Source organism: Elephantulus edwardii, unplaced genomic scaffold, assembly GCF_000299155.1.
Source record: "Elephantulus edwardii isolate Elephantulus edwardi_28Jun2011 unplaced genomic scaffold, EleEdw1.0 scaffold00004, whole genome shotgun sequence".
Lineage (NCBI taxonomy): Eukaryota > Metazoa > Chordata > Mammalia > Macroscelidea > Macroscelididae > Elephantulus > Elephantulus edwardii.
In genome coordinates, this window is record NW_006399754.1 from 19,604,154 (window position 1) to 19,609,991 (window position 5,838).

Sequence of the window (5,838 nt, forward strand, 5' to 3'; positions counted from 1 at the left end):
ACTCATATAATTAAGTTATATTTAAGGCAATAATAAAAATAATGCAATATAGTATGATGTAAAATATCTGAGCAATTAATTAATCTCATCCAGCTCTCTATAAGTAAAGGGAAACTAACAATCCAAGGTAGATATTAGGACTAGGAGTGAGGCTCACAGGAAGAATCATGAAAGTGAAAGCTATGATTTGGACTTTCAGCCTTCAGTTGTATATGACAATATGTGTCTGCTTTTTAAAGTCCCACCCTTATGACATTTTTTTAAATTAGAACTCTAGGTAATTTAAAAAGAAAATATTTTGGATGTTCATGAGCTGCCTGAGAGGCCATTGTGTGCTTCCAACTTGTACAACTGAACATACAACACAAGAGACACTGCTGACAAGCTCACAGTCAATGCTGTACCTGATGGTGTCGTAGTCACTGGGTCAGTCCATCTAACTGAGGGCCTTCTTCTTTTCACTGACCCTCTACTTTATTTTATTCCATATATTTTGTGTACATGATGGTGTATCTCTTGTGTGCCTCTCCATGTCCAGTATTAATGACACTCTACTAGGAGAGACAAAGTCATACCACCCTTGCTTCTAAGGAATATTCATTCAGACTGTATTTCATTCAAGACAGATTTGTTCCTTCTTCTGGAAGTCCATGATATTGTTGTTCATCGTTACACTTTGCCATTTAATCAGAAATTACATATGACTGACTCTCTAGTTTTCCAAGTTTGTAAATTGCACAGAAGGAGACTGGCTCTCTTTCTCCCTCAAAGAAGCTGGTAGATTCAAACTGCCTTCCTCCTCTGGGTTGGAAGAACAACCCATACCTAGTAGGCCAACTGAGCTCCCTTTCTATGACATGTTGCTGTGGTTATGCACCATTGTATTAGAAGTGACTCATAGTGGACCCTCAAGGGGCTTTGCAGAAACAGTTAATTGCATGGGAAGAGCTTGTCCATCTTTTTCCTTCTAAGTAGCTAGTGGATTTGAACCATGTACCTTGGGCTTGGCAGTTCAACTCCCTACCATTAAGCCCCCAGAACTCACATCCATCCAATAATCTTTGTCAGCAATTTAAATGCATCCATTTTTTATTCAGTGTTTCACAATTTCCTGATGCAATAAAAAAACACCTGATGTAGCTCTCTCTTGTTTTGCCAAGTGAAACATTTGCTTCTTAACACTTTAATATTTTTTCAGTTGTGATCTTTGTGAAAGTTTATGGAAAAATTGGGTTTTCATTTATTAACTGATACATGTTTTCGTCCTTCTTCCTCTCCTTCCTCTCCATCAAATAATTTTCTAATGCTTTTCTTACTACAGATTGCTAATTACACATGTTAAAAAAAAATATATATATATATTAGTATCCATAATGTCTAATCATCCATTCCTTTCAGATAGTTTACCTTCCCCTATTTCAGTGCAGTGTTCATTATCTGTTCACTCTTTCCCTGTTCTCTCTCTCTACTCTTCTACCCTATTTTTATGATATTGGCCTTATGCAGTATTTGTCCTCTTGTGACTGAGATGTTTGACTCATGATAATGTCTTCAGGATTCATCTCTACTGTATTATGTTTTACACATTCATAATTTTTCAGTGATGCATAATATATCATTGTGTGAATGTACCACCATTTTCTTATCCATTAGTTTGTTGATGGGCCCTTGGGCTGTTTCTATCTCTTCAAAACTGTACATAATGCTGCAATAAACAAGGATGTTTAACATCAGTTTGTATCACAGCTCTAATTTCTTTTGGGCATATTTATAATAATGAGATGGCTGGATCAAATAGTGTATCTGTTTCTAACTTTTTGAGGAATCTCCAGACTACCTTCCATTGCAGCATCATTTGACATTCCCACAAGCAGAGTATGAAAGTTTCAGTCTCTCCATATCCTCACTAGCATTTGTTGTTGCCGCCCTGTTGGACTTTGCTCTTGTTGTTGAGATGATTTCTCATTGTTGTTCTGACTTCAATCTCTTTCATAACTGGGTATCTGAACTTTTTTTTAAATGAGTTTTTAATGAGCAAAGACGAGATGAGCTGTGGGAGGATATTAAGAATATCTTCTATGAAGAACGCATAAGGTCATTAGAAAGGCAGAGGAGGAAGAAAAGGCCAACATGCTCTATAATGCCAAGAAACCAAAGAAAAGGGAAGAAATCAGGAAGTTAAGGTGTTGAGCAAAAGATTTCAAAGGGCAGCTAGGGCAGAGAAGGCAAAGTATTATAATGAAATGCTCAGAGTCAGAAACTCTAAAGGGCCAAACTTGCTCGGCATTTCTTAAGCTGAAGGAACTGAAGAATAAATTCAAGCCTCGAGTTGTAATACATACAAATAATACGGGAAGAATACTGAATGATCCAGCAAGCATTAAAAGAAGATGGAAGGAATACACAGTCACTGTATCAAACACAATTGACTGATACAGAAGTACGTTATTAAATAATACATGATCAAGAAGCAATGATGATGAAAGAGGAAATTCAAGCTTCTCTGAAGCAAAAAATAAAGCCCCAAGTGCTGATGGAACACCAATTGACATATTTCCACAAACAGATGTAGCCCTCTACATACTTCTACCTGGTCAACTCACAGGAAGAGATCAATATTTATTCCCATTCCCAAAAATGGTGATTCAACAGAGTGTAGAAATTATGAAACAATATCACTAACATGGCATGCAAGCAAAATCCTGCTGAAGATTATAAAATAAACAAACAATTGGAACAGTACATTGATAGAGAACTACCAGAAATAAAAGCTGTGTAGAGACCATGGCACTAGGGACATTAATGCCAATGTTAGCTGAGTCTTGATTAAAAACAAAGAGTGGCAGAAGGATGTTTGTGTGTGCTTTATTGACTATGCAAAGACATTTGATTGTGTGGATCACAACAAATTTGGCTAACAGTGAGAAGAGAGGGAATCCCAGACTTGATTGTGCTTGTGTGAAATCTATGCTTAGACCAGGAGGTAGTCATCAGAATGGAGCAAGGGAACACTGCATGGTTAAAAATCTAGAAAGGAGTATATTAGGGATGCATCCTGTGTGTACACCTTTTTAATCTATATGTAGAACAGATCATTTGGGAGATTGGACTTTATGGGGAGGAACGTGGCATTAGGATTGGAGCAAGACTCATCAACAACTTTGGTTATACAGATGATACAACCTTCCTTGCTGAAACTGAGGAGAACCTGAAGTGCTTGCTGCAGAAGGTCAGATCTGCAGTCTTTAATACGGATTGAAGTTCAACTTCAAGGAAACAAAGATTCTAACCATTGGGCCAATTGATTGATGGAGGAGAGATTGAGATTGTTAACAATTTCATCTTCCTTGGGTCCACAATTAACACTCTTCACACGAAGACAAATTTATATTAGCAATGTCAGCTGTCAGTACCTTTCCAGAATACTGAAGAGGAAAAATGTAAGTTTGGAGACTAAAGAGTGCCTGGTCCAGGCCATGGTCTTCACAATCACTTGCTATGCATCAGAGACCTGGAAAATATCTAAGGATCACAGAAGAAGAATTGCTGCCTTTGTGTTGTGGTGCTGGAGAAGATTATTGAACATACGATGGACTGCCCAGAGAACAAACGAGTCTGACCTAAAGAGAGTGAAACCACGTTTCTCCTTGGAGGCAAGGATCTTGAATGTCCATTCCAAATATTTCGGCCATGATGTCAGGAAGGTCCAGTCCTTGGAGTAACCATGCTTGGAAGTGTGGATAAAATGGTTTGACACAATAACTGAGGTAATCAGAGTAAATGTGTCAGAGACAGATTGGCTCTGGACAGGGCATGGTTCAAAGCTAGTGTTCATGAAGTTGCAGTCAACTCAATGGCACAAAACAATAGCAATTAGGAATTTTGAGCATTTCTTCATGTGTTTGTTGCCCAGCTGACTTTCTTCTTTGGTCAACTGACTGACTATACATATTTTGTGCCTCGTCTGTGACCAGATTATTTGTCTTTTTCTTGTTGAAAAGCCAAAGTATTCTATACATTTTAGATATGAGTCCCTTATCAGATATGTCACTAAAAATATTCTTTTCCAATCTGTGGCCTTCAATTCCAGTTTTATCAGAGACCTAGGAGCAAAGCCAAAGACTATCATGCTCACTAGGGAAGAACTGAGAAGAATTCTGTTGTTGTTGTTGTTATGTGCCGTCGAGTCGCCTGCGACTCATAGCGACCCTATGTACAACAGCCCTAAACTCTGCTCTGTCCTGTGCCAATCGCACTGTCTCTGACACTCCCATCCCAATTATCCCAGTCACTGAATCAATCCACCTCATAGAGGGCCTTCCTCTCCTGCGCCATCCCTCCACCCTCCCAAGCATGATGTCCCTCTCTAAGGACCGGTCTCTCCTCACTACATGTCCAAAGTAAGTTAGACAGAGCCTCAGAATCCTTGCCTCCAAGGAGCCACCCGGTTTAACCCTCTCCAGGACAAATCTATTTGTTTTCCTAGCAGTCCATGGTATTCTCAATACTCTTCTCCAGCACCACAGCTCAAAGGCATCAATTCTCCTTCTATCCTCCTTGGTCATTGTCCAACTCTCTGATGCATAACAGGTGATTGCGAAGACCATGGTCTGTATCAGACGCACCTTAGTCTCCAGAGAGACACCATTGCTCTTCAGCACTTTGGAGAGGTCCCTAACAGCAGACTTTCCCATGGCAATGCGCCTTTTAATTTCCTGGCTGCTGGTGCCAAGACTGTTGACTGTGGAGCCAAGCAAACTAAAGCTGTGTACAATCTCAATCTCTTCACCATCCATCCTGATGCTGCAATTCTAGGAACCGTAATTTATAACTTGAGTAGACTTCCAAGCACAACAAAAAGATTAAACCACGAGAAGATTAAACAGATGACACCTTTGAAAATCAAATCCTTATGCACATAAAAAAAACTTCAGTGGGGTAAAAGGAAGCTTTTCAACACTTTGGCAATGTCTTTTCAAGCAGATACGCTCAATGCATCATATATATTGATATTGTGACTCCTGCTTCCATATATGGTTGTGAAGCCAAATAAGACAAAATTCCTGACAAAGCCAATCTTTCATCCATCTGTTATCCTGATACTGCTCAACAGTCCACTTGTGAGGACTTTTCTCTTCTTTATGCTGATGTGTAATCCCGAGTGAGTGATGTCATCTTTGATGCTATCAGTAAATGCTTCAAGTTCTCTTCACTCTCACTAAGCAAACATGTGTCACCTGCATATTGCAGACTTATACATCTTATCCCAATCTAGGTGCTACATTTCTCTTTATACAGCCCAGCTTCTTGGATTATTTTATTTAATATATATACTGAATGCACCTGTTTGGTGAAAAATATACATCCTTGAAGTAAACTTTTCCTAATTTTAAACTGCACACTAGTCCCTTGTTCTTTTCAAATATCTGTCTCTTCATCTATGTATATGCTTAGTTTGGCTTTGTCAGGAGTTCCATCTTATTTGGCTTCACAACCATGTATGGAAACAGCAATCAAAATATAAAAATACATATTGCATTGAGCAGATCTGCCTGAAAAGGCACCTTAAAAGTGTTGAATATATGTGTATGTTTGTAGCTTTCCATGAGCACAATTAAATGTTCCAGAACTGTTATTCTTCTGTCCATTTGGAAAGAAAAGAAAATGTCAGGTTTAGAAAGTTTTTTTTCTTATTTTCGAATAAGACAGAGAAATAGCATTTGGATAATTTTTCCTGCGTTAGGGTACATTTTATACCTGCATGACCTCTACATTCCTGCCCGAGGGCATATTTTTGTTTTGTTTTCAGTTCTTCCATCTCTGGGAACTCCCCCCCCC